Source organism: Sciurus vulgaris, assembly GCF_902686455.1.
Source record: "Sciurus vulgaris genome assembly, chromosome: 1".
NCBI lineage: Eukaryota > Metazoa > Chordata > Mammalia > Rodentia > Sciuridae > Sciurus > Sciurus vulgaris.
This window is the reverse complement of record NC_136461.1, coordinates 191,632,190-191,649,894: the sequence shown is the minus strand read 5'-3', so window position 1 is coordinate 191,649,894 and position 17,705 is coordinate 191,632,190. Positions and strand designations below refer to the sequence as shown.

At 37.4% G+C, this 17,705-nt stretch overlaps 1 protein-coding gene across 3 annotated transcripts in view; it reads right to left on the bottom strand.

Moving 5' to 3' along the window:
• The window catches only part of COLEC10 (collectin subfamily member 10), an 87,776-nt gene extending 72,326 nt beyond the window's left edge, over positions 1-15,450 (bottom strand). For 2 of the 3 annotated variants that reach the window (XM_079142421.1, XM_079142420.1), the window contains exon 1: positions 15,320-15,450. The gene's annotated coding sequence lies outside the window, so the exon portion shown is untranslated. The remainder of the gene's footprint in view (positions 1-15,319) is intronic. The other variant, XM_079142422.1, reaches the window with a different exon arrangement.
• Positions 15,451-17,705: the final 2,255 nt, after the last annotated feature.

Sequence of the window (17,705 nt, the reverse complement as noted above, 5' to 3'; positions counted from 1 at the left end):
ATTCTTTTAATGTGCCAGACATTCTCTTACTTGTCAAGAAGCAAAGGTATATAAGACAAGACTCCTTCTTCTGAAGAGCTCATACTGAATGGAGGATGATAAGCCCAATGATACTCCTGCTTGCTACATATGGAGCATATGCTTTGCATATTTTGTATGTATTCCCTCATTTACTCCTGACAGACCTTGTAGGGTAAGATGAAAAATTAAGGTTGCCATTAGTCCAAGGCTGCTTCACTGACAATAGCCAACATAAAATTTAGACAGAACTGCTCAGTGCTAGAGCTCACTGTACCATGTTATGATACTATATATTACGCGGTCTAACACTTAGCCTCAAGCTCTGACAAAGGAGCCTGGTAACAGAGGAGTGAGAGACAGTAACTTGTATCTAAGCAAAGAAATAATGGTCTGAGTGTGTTGATGCTTTGAAATGAGTCAGAGAAATATTTATAGAAGAGAAGATGTTTTAGTTATGAAGAAAAGTTGAACTCACAAAACACTTGCTTAAAGTACCAGAGCAGAGCAAGAGCCTGATAAACAGGGTTAAAAGTAATTAACTATTCCTAGTGAATTAATTACATATAAGGGAATGACAAGACACACAGTCTTAAGGAATATTAACTTTGTCTTAATGACAATGAGACATTAAATAGGGAAATGATGATCAAGTTTGAATTTGTACAAGTAACAATAACTGTTGGTGAGGATGTGGGGAAAAGTATACACTCATACATTGTTGGTGGGACTGCAAATTGGTGCAAATAATCTGGAAAGAAGTATGGAGGTTCCTTGAAAAACTAGGAATGGAATCATCATTTGACCCAGTTTTTCCACTCCTCAGTATACATCCAAGGACTTCAAATGAGCATACTACAGTGACACAACCACATCAATTATTTACAAGAGTACAATTCACAATAGCTAAGCTATGGAGCCAACCTAGGTGCCCTTCAACAGAAGAACAGATAAAGAAATTTTGGCATATATACACGATGAAACATTACTCAGCCATAAAGAAGAGTGGCTATTTGCTGGTAAATGGATGGATCTGGAGACTATCATGCTAAGTGAAATAAGCCAACCCCCCCAAAAAAAAACAAAGGTCAAATGTTTTCTCTGATATGTGAATGCTAAACCACAATAAGGAAGGGGTCAGGAAGAATAGTTCAGTGACATAGACAAAGGGCAATGAAGGGAAGGGCGGGATATGGGAAAAGAAAGACAATATAATGAATCTGACATAACTTTCCTATGTTATATGAACATGTCATGGTTAATCTCACCATCATGTACATCCACAATGAATTAATTTTAAAAAATAACTATGGGTAAATGGCTGAAAGAACAATAGAGGGAAGGGAGCAAGAGAGAGGGGAAGGAAGGGAAAGGAAAGATATTGGGAACTGAATTAGAACAAGATACATTCCAAGCTTTTATAATTATGTCAAAATGGATTCTGCTGTTTTATATAACTAAAAAGAACCAATGAAAAGATTACTAGTTATTTAAAGAATTATTTGGAAGGAAGAAAGACAAGAAGTTATGACATATTAGAGTCAAGAACACACAAGGATCTTCACCATGGAAGTATTCATAGAATACTTCAGAGGCCATGAAAAGAAAGAATCAGCTGGGCATGGTGGTGCATGCCTGTACTCCCAATGACTCAGGAGGCTGAGGTAGGAGGATTGCAAGTTCGACACCAGCCTCAGCAACTTAGTGAGGCCCTGAGCAACCTAGCAAGACCTTGTCTCAAAATGAAATATAAAAAGGGCTGAGGATGTAGCCCGTGGTAAAGTGCCTCTGGGTTCAATCCTCAGTTCCAAAATAAGAACAAAAGAAGAAGAAAGGATAGAACTTATGCATTGAATGTAAGTTGAGGATGACTCCAAGGTAATGCAGTTTGGCAATCTGTTTAATTTAGCCCCATACTAAAGCTTATTTTGCAGGTATTTTGTGTGGCTATGAAATAAAACAAAAAGTGATTATTTTCTTGACATTTACTCTATGCCAGTTATTGTTTTGAGCAACTGCAACAAACTCATGTGGTATATACTGTCAATATTCCTATTTTATAACTGTGAAAGTGAGGCACCAAAAAAACTAATTTCCCAAAGACATAGAGCTATGGTAATGGAAGCTGCAAAGTTCTTCCTGGATTCCCTTAGGAACAGGATGTGTTCCCTTAATTGTTGACAGTGCTGCCATCTGACAGCCCTCAGCCCCCAAACCCATTAAGGGAAGAGAACATATTACCCAAAGTCATTCCACCTTTCCAGGGAAACCTGTAGCCAAAGATGGATGGATGCAAGGTAATAAAGGCACAGAGTCTTTCCCCCAGCTTCAGATAACTCAGAAGTCCCATCTCAACTTCAGACATCCCCATGAGGTTGTTGAGATTGTGCACAGCCAATTTCTTTTTTCGTCCAAACCTTCTGCCTTCCCTGGCTCCCAGTGATGTTTATCTCAACACTCTACATATGAGTCTACATTTTAGTCTGCTTTCTGAGGACCCCATCCTGAACAGCCAGCCACCAAATGGCAGAGCTAGCATTTGCACTGAGATAAACCAAATGTAGCAGCCATATTTCAGCAATACTTTTCTATATATATATTTTTCCCCAAATCAAAAACTCTATGTCAAGGCCAAGCAACTCTAGAAATGATTCATAAATGGACAGATGAGGATATATCTATTAGTTCACAAGAATCATTCAATAGTCTACAAATAAAACTTTGATTGAAATGAAGAGAATTGAGATGTTGAACCAGGTACTGTCGAAGTCAAGGAAGGAGAAAAGCAGGGAATACTCACCTACATCAAGTCCTGAGGGAAGATGATATGATGTAAGTTCTAAATAGTGTTCAACAGCTTTGGTCACAGGAAAGTATGAGGAATCCAAGGGTGTTCTGTTGACATGGTATGATACAGGCAAGGATGATATTGTCATGATCCAGAAAGAAGGGAAGATGAGAAGGTAGAAATGAGCAGTGATTGCAAACCATGATGTCCATCACTTAAGCTTTCAAAGTTGATCTGAAGACATAGTATTGCATACAGATAGGGAATCTAAGTATTATGGTTTGTAACAAATCTTCAGCAAATATCTGAAACCATTCACATCATGCCTTTTCTCTTATTGTTATCTGGAGGTTCCCAAAGGGAATTCTTAAATCCCACACTGTGATGTGGTCAATACTCATGGTTAGTCACTTTGTGCCCAGTGTCCATATTGTTGATTTTATGGAAGCTGAAATTTTTCCTAAAGCTTGACCTGCTTTATACTATGAACACCAGGAACTGTTTCAGGTAAGGAGTTCCTGACCTAAGGCCACAGGGATGGGTGGCCCAGAGGACTGAACCACAGAGAGTGTTCCCCACAAACCCACAGAGTACAGAATCCAGGTTTGAGATGCTGGTGTTCCTCTGTGCTTATTTATTCTTAGCAGAGTGTAATACCACACATTATGTAATAGAAGCAATAGCAGCTAAAACTTTAAAAAATGATCTCTGTGGTTAAGTCAGAAAGAAAATGTTGAAGAGTGGAACATTTTAGATTTTCCACTCAGTGGATTGAATTGCCAGATACTTCAGTATCACTTTCTCTCCATTTAGCTTTGGAAAGCAAAGATCAAATGCATGACCTCGCAGTCAATTTCAACATTCCGGAAGGAATAAACTCTGCAGATTGGAGCTGGACACCAAGCCTTGAAACACGGCACTACGTAGAAACAAATTGTGTTATACAAATACTTTACAGAAAGTGCATCTTTTTGTTATGATACTTTATGCAAATTCCCAGCTTCCTGTAACCTGATGGAGGGAATTCCATGACTATTATATTTCTAGTCCTCTTGTGGTTTAAATAAGAGTCACATGAAAACTCTAAATTGACAAATCCTATATCTGCATTCGGTTTCTCTTTTGAAGCAATTGTAGCAGGTATAAATTTTGTTCTTGGTTGCAAGAAAATCCATATTATTCTTTCTTTGTAGGTCAGAAGACTTGTTCTGAGGCCTCCATATTTGTGTAAAAAGTGAAAAAATGTATCCAATCTTCAATATGACACCTCCTCTTCTGTGTTCTATGAGAAAAGGAGTGCTCTCATGTCATTTGAACATTTAATGAAGGACACTCTACCCACTTCCTTCAAAGGCAGGTGGCTGAATGCTGTCACAATGCGTGTGTGCATGTGTCTGTGTGTTGGGGTGAGAGGTTCTACCATGAGGGCTGGGCCTTAAAATTCAGTGTCCAGTATCTCAAGATGCTTAATGAAGCCATTCCTGTCAGAAGTGACACACAGCTTAGGTTCTGTTGTAGCGTAAGCTGCTAACATCATCTGCCCAGTTACCAGGGATGCTCTAAAAGTAATTTATTAAAACGTTCTATTTTGGTTGGGCATGGTGACACATACCTATAGTCCCAGAAACTTGAGAGACTGAGGCAGAAGAATTGCAAATTTGAGATCAGCCTCAGCAACTTAGTGAGATCCTGTCTCAAAATAAAAAATTAAAAAAGGAGCTGGGGATGTGTGGCTCAGTGGTTAAGCACCCCTGGGTTCTATCCCTGGTTTCAAAAAAAAAAAACATAAAATAAACTAAAATCCCTATTTCATTCCATTTCCATTTGTGCCAGTTCTTGAAGCCTTTCTACATAACAAGCTAAACTGAAGTCTAAACAATAACCTATGGATGTGTAAGAAATAACTTCTGGCTGCCCATTGACTTTGTGATTTATCAAGAGCCTACTGCCATCACAAGAAGATACAAGGGAACAAGAAGATACATAGGAACACAAAGGTTAAAACAGTTTCTTGGAATGGAGGATTAAAAAGTGGGGAAAAAAAATGAAACAAATTTAACAATTAAACTGCCTTTATAGTCTTTACCTCCCAGCTCTTAAAATATTGGCACATAACCATTTTGACCAATGAATCCTTCTAGAAGGAATGTACTTCCCTACAAGGTGTGATCTGCAGTGCCTCACTCTGCACAAAAGCACCTAGGAGACAAGAATGTCAGGTACCCTGCTAAAAAACAAAACAAAACAAACAGCAACAACAGTCCTGCTTCTGCCTGTTATAAATCCATCCCTCCAATTTCAAATGATATATTCCCTCAAAAACATGCCTGAAATTGTAGCTCTTACAGAATATGTAGACATTAAATAAGTTGATTCACAAATAAATATGGAATGCAATGTTGCATTTTGCTGAAATTGTTAATGACCAAGATAAAAAAAAATCCCACAAAACAATATCATTGTTCTCTTTCACCAAATGTTATCTACTTTTTAAATATAACAAAAAATTTAAAGTCAGGATATTTTCCAACTTTCTTAAAATGTACAGAGGGAGAAAAATATAGTAAATGCATTAATGTGCTTACAAACTTTGAAACTGAGTTTTAGTTTTGTTGACTAAATTTCTTGTATCATTTCTCTTTCTTTAGTGCTGCCCTCCCTTTATCCCATTTAAAAAGTGCTCTGGGCCAGGCCCCATGATTTTCTTTAAGATTTATCTCGAAATCACCACCCTCAAAACATCTGGATCTGGGATACCATTCATTTTTCAGCTGGTAAATGGGATACATAAGTGAAGCAAATAGACAAAAATACTTGCATTCCTAGAACTTACATGGAGAATGGGTAGAAAATGGTCAATAAATCATAAGCAAAATAAATAAGTTATATGGAATATTACAGTGATAAGAATAACAGACAAAAGAGAGCAGGGTAAGCAAGATGATGAAAACTTCAGTACAAAGAGATCTTTAAGCAAAGTGTTGAAGAAAGTGGAAATACAGCCCAGGCGTGTATCTGGGATAACTCACTGACCATCGCAGCCTCTTCCAGCAGAGTAAATAGCCAATGTAAAGACCTCAGACAGGAAGTGCCCACTGAGTAAGAGGAAGATGAAGGTGCCCTGTGTGAGCCAGGGGAAGATGGATAGGAAGTGATGTTAGAGAGGTAGGAGAAATGGGGAATGCAGGGCCTCAGTGAGCATTCTAAGGTCTTGGCATCACCAAGTGAGTAAGATGGCAGCCACTGAGGGATTTTAACAGAAGAATGATGCTGTGTGATGTATTTTAAGAGGGTCACTCTGTGTGAGGATACACTAGGGAGGCAGTCAGAACTGGGAGAACATAGGAGGCCGCTACAAGAATCCAGGTGAGACGTAAAAAGGTGGGTAGAGGAAAGGCAGTAAGAAATGGCCAGCTAGTCACTTTATGGATCCAGTTTGAAGAAAGAATCAACAGAATTTTCTGAGATTTGATAAGGGGTGTGAAAAAAATGACTGGCCTTTCCCAATGCCAACAAGGCTTGAATGATTAATTCTTTTATATCTTCTCCACTTTGTTCAGTTTCTTCTGCTTAGCATTCAAATAGATTTTACAAAATGCTAACATTTCACATATACTGTTCTACTTTTGTTGTTTTGTCCCTGCAGATTTCACAAGAAACTGAACAGGTTTAAAAGCCACACATACTTGACTATGAGAGAGGCTGACTTTCCAGGAAAGGGTGCCCAGTCTCCCTTTTCATTTATTCTCCTTACTAGAAAAGGCCAGTGTTCAAACAGTCAGAGAACAAACAGAATCCAGACTTGTTTCATAATTCATGTTGCAGATTTGATTCACTTATGACAGTTCTATCACAGTCCTGACAGTTATAGCTTTTATTTTTCCTCTAAGATACCAAGATATTATATTTGGTTGTTGCTGGGAGAAAAGCGAGAGGAATGTTGGCATTTGAGTAAGATGATTGCTTGAGGAAGGGATGCCAACCATGAAATGGTCTTGCCAATTTCTGCCCTGCCCCACCACAAGCTTTATGGGCAATGATATTACCCAAAAAGTATAGAGATTGCTTCTTATCTGGCTGAGCTCTTGATGTACACTAGTCTACCTATGTTTCACAGAAAACCTGTGAATAGTGTATCATGGCTGCATTGTACAGACAAGGATATTTTCTCAAGGAGTTTAATTGACTCCCCTTCATCATACTGCTGATAGTGACCGAGACAAGCTCAAAACTTGGTTTCAGAATTTGATTCCAGTCAAATCTCTACTGAATGCTCAGCATGTTCCTTCCTGTTGTAGTTGATGGAGCTGGGAAGAGGTGGTGGACCATAAATGGACATTGTTCTATTTAACAGTGTTGCTGAGGACTGGTCTTTCTGGAAACAAAAGGTGGTTGGTGTTGCTCAACAAGATTAGAGATCCCTAAGGCTTTCACCCAAAAAGTCAGACTCGTGCAGAAACACTGCCCATTCTGTTTCCCTCTATCAGTCCCAGCAGAAGTGATTCCAACAAGCTCCTATCACAGGGCATTCCTTCCCCATCACTAGATGAATTACAGAGCTCCTGTCTTGCATGTATTTGCTGCTATAGTTCATCTGCAGGGTGGAAAGTTCTATGATGAATTAGATGACCTGTTTATGAAGTCTGTAGTGCTTCACAGCCTTTTAAGAAATATTAAACTGTGTTAGTATAAACTGAAAATAATTTGATACATGACTTCTTCATAGGCCAGAAGAATGAAGTCAGTATCTGCCTTTCTACAAAATAATAAATATGGGTCTAATATTGTGGATTCAAATAAGGCAACCTCAAAGTTAGGGAAATAGAAAGCACAGAATTCTCTCCCTCAGAAGTTTATTGGTTTTTCCAATTAACATTTTAGTTTTGCTTCTTAAATTTTTGCTCACTGTCTTATGAACAAAGCCTGCCAGTGACTTTGACATTAATTACTCTAGGCTCAATATCATCCACAAAATCAGAACAAATCTTGCTGCTTACTCTCTCTCCCACTGAAGTAGCATCATTAGAAAAGAGATTGCACAGCTTGAAGTTCATGTGCATTTTAATGATTCTAGTTTAAAAAAAATATGCACAAAATCTAGTTTTAGGTAAAACTAAGTATAATAAAGAGGGAGTGTATTTCTTAAAAAGGTCTAAGCACTTTTTAGAAAATAGAATTTAATTTACTACAATTTTAAGAACTGACTCAAGACTGCCCAGATTTCCATTTTCAGGACATTTGAGAATGCTTTAATGAAATAGCATGAGAAACCATTGTCCTCACACTGGTATTCGTGCTCATGTTGACTCCACCTGAACATAGAAACTGCACACTTTGCCACTATCTGTGTTTTCCTTATCGAATACACATCATCAGGGCACTAGGTCCATCCACAACTGAGGAGGTACTACTAAGCTTGGCTCTTCATCATGCCCTTTGTGTGTTCAATACCGAGTATTTAGCAACTTGCACCAGGTAACTATGTTCATTTTCTTAGGTAACCACAGTTACAAAACAAACCTGGAAACCATTTCTCAATTTCTTGGAAAAGTTAAAACGTCTACAATATTTATTTGAAGGGGGAATATTTTATTGATGTATTCTAAGCACCAAAAGCAGTGCCTTGTAAACAGTTGGGTTTTCAATAAATATTTATTGAATGTTGGTTAAATGAATAGGTGTTCTATTTTGCTCACCAGCATGTCCATCATTTTAGCCAACATGAGAGCTTTCTCTGTGCTAAGCGACAGACCAGATCCCAGGAAAAGCAGAATACAGCGAAGGAACCAGAGATTCAGCTCATGACTAGTAGCGAGTGACCTGGTAAGAAGGATGGAAAGAGGAGCCTGGGTGAAGCCAGGCTATGAATGAGCCATGAGATCACGGTGGAGAAGTCACTCCCTGTCCCAGGCAGGACAATACGTGATCTGGACCTTGTGAGAGAGAGGTACAATGAACCTGCCAGAAGCAAGGATGGCTTCTTTTACTTTTCTTTTTTTCCTTCAAAAGTCAGTCCTCATTATTCTTTACTAAACCTCTCTCTGAGATTTTAACTGTGCTGTCTAGCTTTCTAAATTATTTTTTATTGGGGCTAGGCTTTCACATCAACAATGCTTATGACGTCCCAAGCCTTGTGCCCAGTGAGGTGGTACAATCCCTGCCCCAGTGCAATCAAACTGGAGTGAGATGACCATACAGTACACCATAAGGCACAGTGACAGTGGAATCTGGCTGGAGTAAGGAAGGGGAAGTGTAGCAGTGTGTCATGGACACATTACGTGGTGGACTTTCCCCTGGTCGGTGGGCTGGGAAGACCTGGTACAGCAAAGAACTTCGAGGCTGAGACCCAGTGGATGAGAATAGAAAATCAGGGGAAAATGGGAGGGGGTGGAAAGAGGGAAAAACATTCCAGGAAGGGGGAAGTGCATGTGTGGAGCCACCACTCCCATTGGGGTCCTCTTTAAAATGACTGACTTCAAGAGCACATGGAAAACAGGTTTTCCTGTCACTCGTCCCCACTCCACCTCCTCCTGGGCTCTTCAGGATGGCCCACACGGACAGGCTACGAGGAACACGGCCCTTCAGTTTTCCGGTATTCTCCTCCCACTGACCCTGAAGTTGCAAGCCACAGGTTTCTTGGAACTGTGAATATTGTTTGAACTCAGGCTAAAACTGGAGATGTGTTTTGAGTCACATTATGCAAGCATATTTATACCATCTGTTTATGACACTTACAGGTGGACACAATGATTCACTACACAGCATACTAAACATAGAAGCTGGGAAAATCCTGAGCCCTGGGGACTTGTTGGATAAGTGCACAGAAGGGAAGATAGTAAGTCTTCTCTGAGAATTTTACAGTTTTTCCAAAAATTTCTTTATCTTGGCGAAAAATGATTATGAGAGTATTTCATCAAATGATTTGAGTCAATGGGGATAGGATAGAAGGAGGAGGGTGGCAAACACTAAATTAGAATGGGACAGTCCCTTTTCTGTGGGGCTTGGAATGTGTGTGTGTGTATATGTGTGCGTGCATGCGCATGCACATGTGAACAAGGGCATAAATGTTAATGAACTGGAAAGTATTTGCTATAACTCTGGGGTCAAAACAAATCATCTCCATATCAAAAGGAAGGATTTGGTCTTAAGGCAGTGAGCTCCTTCTTTCCAGGAATCTGTCAACATACTTTGAGTTTTATGATTTGTGTCACTTCTCTTCAAATATAGGTAGTTTCTTAGGCTTAAAAAAGTCATATTAGAACCCTTTGATCACAATATACATAGTCCTAAAAATCGAGCCCCAAGACTTATCCACTCTTTTGTTTTCAGAAATTATCCCCTTATCCCCAAATTAGGACTACCGCTGTTTATAAGCCAAGGCTGATATCATTCTATTCTGTGTATTTGAGCCCAATGTGCAAACTTTTAACTGCCCCATAAAAAACAATAACTTTTAAAGTAGTTTTGATAAGCAAGTATCTCAAAGCCAAGCTGTCTGAGGGGGACCCTTCCCCTTGGGGTAGTAGAAACATCCAAAAGAGTCAAGGAAGTAAGAACTCACTGCTGAATTCAATTAGTTGAGAAACCATCAAAGTAAATAAGGCAATACCTTTAAGAACACACAAGAAAGGAGTCAGTGAAGTAGAACAGATTAAAAGAAAAAGGAGAAGTCTGTTTTAGCTACCAAGTGACCCCAGGGGTGAAGAATAATTTCTTCTTCAGGACACTTTCAGTCAAGGTCTCCCATCAAGATGGCTCAGTGGAAGCAATTTCTTTTCATGTCTGTAGGGAACAGAGGAAGTGTGCAGGAAATACAGGCAGAGCTTAATTCCAAACAAAGTACAAAAGGTCAGCTATGTGGGTAACTTTAGAAATCTTTTGTCCCCTCCTGGAATACTAATGGCTTCGAACAGTCCAGTGATCAGGAGCTGAGCCATTTGCATTTCAGGGATCAGATGCGGCCAGAGGAGATGCTTACAACTCTGAGCTCAGTTTTGCTCTCCTCCTGAGATGGTTTCCACCAAGACCTCAACCTCCTCAGGCATCTAGACACCTTTGAGGTTATTTTTAGTTACACATTACTCAGTAACTATTTACTGAGTCCTGCTATGGACCAGGATTTGTGTCCTATAGAAGGACACAAGATATATGAGGTCCTTGTCTTCAAGAGTAAGTAAAATGCTGTTAGATACTTGTACAGTTGTTTGTAAAAAGTCATAGTGTATGAATACTGATGCAGGTGCTGCAAAGAGATAACTCTATCCAGAGAAAGTAACATAGAAGACAGCAATTTCCAAAGCAAATCTCAGTAAGAGGAGGAGTGAATACCCTGAGGCATGGGAGACAGGACTGGTCAATCCCTGCATTCAAGTTTGCAGAGCTGGGTTCAGCCTCCTCAATACCAAATGTTTCAAACATTAATAAGGAAAATTGGATGCAGAAACTACTTGGTAGTCTGGCTCTCAACAAATGCAAAGACTTGTTATGAATATAGTTTTGAAAACAGTTTTCTACCTAAATTATCCATTGCCAAAAGGTATCTGTCAGACAAATTCATTTGAAGGGTAAAGGACAGGGTATTGGACAGTCCAAAGTCATGCCTTAGCTCTGTGACTATGCATAAATCCTTTACATCAAAAATTCTTTCTTGATAGGAAGTGGGAAAATATTGACTACCTGTGAAGTTTCTGAAAGTATAAGTGTTGATTTATACTTTATATTTTATACTTCATATTCATACTATATATATATTAAACTATATAAACTATATATTAAACTATGATGATATTCCTCATTAAGGGCTTGCTATTATGGTCTTAACTGATCTTTTTATAGTATTCTTGGGATTTTCACACAGCATGACCCCACCCTATCCCCAACCCCACTTTTCTGGTATTATGTTTCTCTGCTGAAATGAAAATTAAAAGTGTCTATAAAATAGGAAAGAAATTTGAAACACTTGAAAGAGCAGGAACTGGGAGTTCCTGTGTAATAGCCTGAAGGTGAGAGCAAGGTGTCTTGAGCAGAGTATGTTGGACTCTTCCATCTGCTACCAGCTGTGTGATATTGGGCAAATTTCTTAATCTCTCTGGCCTGTTTTCTCATCTGTAAAATGAGATTTCTAACAGAACCTGTCTCATAGGAGTTTTGTGAGGCTCAACAGTGGTTTCATGCAGTTTTTAAAACAATACCCATAGACAGGAGGATCACAACTTAGTAAGACCCTGTCTCAAGAGTTTCAAGAGAGGGTGGGTGGCTGGGGATGTAGTTCAGTGGTAAATTGCCTCTGGGTTAAATCTCTAATCCCAATACAAGAACAGTAGCAACAACAATAACAGAACAGTACCTTTAACGTAGTACACAATAAACAGGAGGTGTGTTTTTATTAACCAAACAGGTATGTATTGAATGCCTCAGATGTGCCAGATCTCAGAAGGAAGCAATTGCTCCTGCCAACTCCCCCAAATCCCAATTTTGTTCACTTCACAACAAAAATCTCAATATACTAGAACCAAGGGTAGCCTATGCTTCTTATCAAGAAAACTTATTTGCTCTGGGAAAAAGTTCAGGACCCTGTGTGCAAATCTGTGTGCTTTGTCATTCCTTCAGGATTAAACACTGTGTAAAAGGACATCGGCTTTCTCTCCCTTCCTTCTGCCTTTTCTGCTTTGTTTCCTTTTCTTTCCTTCTTCCTTCCTTCCCTCCCTCCCTCTTCTTATTGCTTCTTATTTCCTTCCTCTTTTCTTTCCTTCCTTTTCTCTTTCATTTTATTTCTCCCCAATTCCTTCTCGTGAGGCTCAGAACATGCTATTTCAAAATATGGCACAATAGCATTTGAGAAAAGAGCAGAAGCAGGAAGGTCACCTTCCTTCCCTGAACAGGTTGTAAAACCCTTGTTTTGGAGGTATTTTTCCCATACCCAAAACAGAAGAACAGCAGTTTCTTGGAAGACACAGGGACACAGAAAAATCTGAACAAAAGTTCTTGGCTAGGATCCCTCTAGGTTATTACCATTAGATCATACTCTTTGGCCTTCAGACACATATTTCTCCATGACTGTTCACTTCTCACATGGACAAGCATAAAATACACGAGTTTACTTGTTTTGGGGTCTTCATTTCTTAAGGTTCCCAAGTTTTGGTTAAAACTTATTTTTAAAAAGTTTGTTTGATTTTCTCTTGTTAATTGGCCTTTCGTTAGAAGAGACTGAGCAATAAACCTAAGACAAGAAAGAAAGCTATTTCTTATATCATTCCTTTGCCCATCCTTTGTTCCTTCCTTCTAACAATATCCTTTGAGAATTCATTATGCATTTTATTCTACGTGTCTTAGTCCATTTTCTGTTGCTATAACAGAATGCCCAACACTGAGTAATTTATAAAGAAAAGAGATTTATTCCGTTCATGGTTGTGGAGACTTGGAGGTTCAAGATGGAGTTGCCACATTTGGTGAGGAACTGGTGCTGCTTCATCTCAGTAGAAAGCAGAAGGGAAGTAGGAGTATGTGGAAGAAAAAGAGCATGAAGCATGCCTACTTTATAACTTCACACTGCCTCTATAACTAAACCAGTCCCACCGGATCTTAGGTCTCACTCACATAGGAAAAACAATAATCCATTCATTGTGGTAGTAGAGGACTCTACTACCATGATGAAACATTCCCCACTAGATCACACCTCCTAGGGTGCTGCACTGAGAAATTAAGGTTCCAACAAATCAACATTGGGACATATACTCAAATCATAGCACTACCCTAGAAAACCTAAAAAATTTGTATTCTGGTGTATCTTTTGGGAGAATTGTTAACTTTGATATTTAACAAAAAACTAGTAAGTTTTTAGAAGGCAACTTAAATCACCCAGTGAAAATGTAAATTGATTCCTTGTAAGAAAGCAATGAATGAAAGGTAGTTACCCAAATTCTATCATCATAAAGCTGTGATATTGTTTGAATATTCATCTTTATCAATGAAAACATTTTATTCATCTTCAAATATGTATGTTATGAATTTGCAAATTACTTTGATGAACTATTGTAATAATAATTCCTTATTTATTAGGAGACATTAACAATACAGCATTTTTAAAAGAATGAAATAAAATAGATGGTCTAGTATTTCAATGTATTGTCCTGTGCACCCCTTGGAGTTCTCATGTCTCACGTAGAAGTTATTTCCTCTGTGGGATTTATATAGATTAAAAATAAACCCTGCAGAGGAAAGATAACTATAAAATGACAGAAATGTTTACTTTTTATGAAGCCAGCATATTGTGAAATATTTGGAAACTTTTACTCTCTGAAAACCAGAAGAAGACTTTACTGGAAATAAACAACAAAAATTCTACAAAAGAATGCACTATATTTTCTTGTCCAAACTCAGCAATAGAATATAATGGTTAAGCCCAAAGTCTCTAGAGTCACATTCCCTGGGTTTGGATACTGACTCTACCAATCTCTATCAATATAGCCGTGAATATGTTACTTAACCTTTTGGTGTCTAAGTTTCCTCAATTGTGAAAGGTCTTGGTTTCCTGGGTTGTGAAAGGTGGAATGATCCTATACCTGTATCATAAGGTGTCTGTGAGGATTAGTGCACTCTCTGGCATGTAATATGTGTTCAAGGTTTGTTACTATTATTAACTTTAACAGAGACAACAGAAAAAGCTAAGGTTTGCTTGCTTCTACTTCAGCATGGAAGAAGCCTGGAGGTCTCTACTTAATCCTGACAAGTTAAAAGCTGAACAAACTGGAAACCACTTCTTTTAGATACCTATGATAAGGGAGGTTACTGGGCAGATCATTGTCCCTGAAAATGGAGGGACAGACAGGGAGATGAGAGAACCACAGAAACTTCTCCAGGAACCCATGCAGTCATAATTGACATATTGATGGATTGGCAATGCAACAAATCTGAAGGTCAAAAACTCTAGTGTCATGGGACAGTACTCACACATTGGGAATTTTCACTTCCTTCTGAATATTGGGGGAAAATCCTTACTTACTTCTAGCAGGGGGAGGGGAGAAAGTTTTCAAATATTTCACAATATGCTGACTTCATAAGAGAGAATGTCTGTATTTTGATATATATCAGAGCATTTTGTTCTTTGGTTGGTTCTTTTTAATTATACATAACATTAGGATTTATTTTGACAAAATTATAAAGGCATGCAATGTAATTTGTTCTAATTCAGTCCTCAGTACTTCCCCTTTTCCCTCTGGCTGGTTCTTTCCATCTAATGGTCTTTCTGCTACACACACACACACACACACACACACACACACACATATCTAGATATTTTTAATTTTTTGTACATACATGATGGTGAAATTCACTGTGGTGTAGTCATATATGTACATAAGAAAATTAGGTCAGATTCATTCCAATGTTCTTTCCTTATGCCATCCTTCCTCCCTCCCCTTCAATCCAAAGTTTGAGTGTTTTCTTTGATATGTGGAAGCTAAACCAGAATAAGGGATAGGGTATAAAAAATAGAAGAAAGCATTTTGTTCTTACCGGAGTCTGCTGTCAGGAGAAACTGTTCAACAGAGCCTAATCTGCTAACATTTTATCAGAGCCCAACTGATCTGGGAGAAGAAAAATTCCATTTCTAGTCCAGAGTGGATATTCTGTCATACCCAATGGGCAGCGTTGTCAGAGGCTTTAATAAACACAGGTGAAGTCCACAGTCCAGTGGCACAAGCTCATTAAAATACTGAAATCTAATTCATAAAACTATAAAATTCTTCACCATCCCCTACATTTTACAGCCATATGAGTAAAGGACTATTTAGAATAATTTATTTTATACAATAAATTGAGGCCTACTATCAAGAAAAAAAATTACAAGGTATACTAAAAGGCAAAAATCACACTTGAATAGAGAGTTAAAGTATTAGAACTAGATTCACATATGGCAGAGATATTGGAATTATCAGATTAGAAATTTTTTAAACTATGCTTAATATACTAAGTGCCCTAATGGATAAACTAGAAAACATTTAAGAATATATGTACAATGAAAGTGGAGAAATGGAAATTTTAAGAAGGAATAACAAAAATAAAGTTTAGAATAGAAATCATTCAATGTCTGCTCTCAGACTACAATGGAATTAAACTAGAAATTAAGAACAGAAAAATAGCTTGAAAATACTTGGAGAATGAACAGTAGACTTCTTAATAACATACAGGTCAAAGAAGAAATCTCAAGAAAAATGTTAATTATATTTTAAATTAAATGAAAATATAACTCATCAAAGTTTGTGGGAAGCTTTGTTAGAGGAAAATGTATCTAATTGAATGCATATTTCAGAAAACAAAAAAGACCTAAAATCAATAATCCAAGCTTTCTCCTCAGAAGTCAAGAAAAGGAGTACTAGATTAAATTCAGAGTAACCCAAAGAAAGAAATAGAAATAAGTTGAGCAAAAATTAATCAAATCAGAAATCAATAGAAAATTAAATCAGAAAATTAATTAAATCAGAAAATAAGAAATCAGAGAAAATCAACAAAACTAAAAGCTGTCTGAAAAGATCAATAAAATCAAAGAACCTCTGGTCAGCCAAATTAAGAAAAAAAGAGTGGATAAAAATTACTAATATCAAAGGGGACAAAGGGGACATATAGATCACTCACACAAATTTGTAACTAGATGAAATGGACTAATTCCAAGAAAGATTCCATCTGCCAAAACTAAAATGAGAGAAGAAATAAACAATATGAATAGATCTATATCTATAAAATAAATTGAATAAATAATAAACTTTCAAATCATAAAACACTTTGGTCATATTATTTCACTGGTGAATTCTATCAAACATTTAAGCAAAAAGTTGTACTAATTTTCTGCAATCTCTCTCAGAAAATAGAAGCACTCACTTTGTGAGAGTAACATTAGCTTAATACTCAAACAAACACAAAGATATTATCTCAGGAGCATGAACACATGAAATCCTCGGCAAAATATTAGTAAAATGAATCCAACAATGTATAAAAAGATTCATTTAAAGTTGTATTTATCTCAGGTATGACAGGATGTTTCAACATTAAAAGATAAGTTGATGTAAGCCATCACACCAAGAATCTAAAGAATAAAAATCACATGATCATTTTAATAGATGCAGGGAAAACATTTGACAAAGTCCAATGCTCATTCATGATATTTTATTTTTTTAAAAAAAGTCTTTCAGTAAATTAGGAATAGAGGTGATATTCCTCAAGTGACCAAGAATAGAATATCTTTTAAAAATTACTTCCACAAATATCATCCTTAGTACTGATATGCTGCACATTTTCTTGCTAAACTCAGAAATAGGATGTCCTCCCTCTCCAGTCTTTTCAAATATCACACTGGAAGTAATTCCTACGTAATGCAACAAGAGAAATAAAAGATGTACTGATAGGAAGGAAGAAGTAAATGTTCTTGTTTCCAGATGAGTGATCATCAATGTAAAAAATCTGGAAGCATCAACAAAATATCACAGAATATAATAGGTAATTATTACAAGGCTAATCAATAAATTTCCTGTATCAGCAATGATGAAGTGACATTTAATATTGAAAATACAAAATCTCCTTTAGAGTCCAAATTCACCAGTTGGAATAAAGCACTTATGCATAAATCTAACAATATGCATACAAGAACTGTATGAATAAAATTACTAAACTCTGATGAAAAAAGTAAAAATAGAACAAAACAAATGGAAAGATATTCCATATCCATAGATAGGAAGACTCCATTGATTGATTCTATTCAATCCTAATCTAGACTCCAGAAAACTATTTTGCAGATATCTACAAAACTAAAGTGTATAAGGAAAATCAAAAGACCTGGAAAGACTAATGGAACACTAAAAAACAAAGTCTGGGGACATTGCCAGATTTCAAGATTTACTAAAAAGCT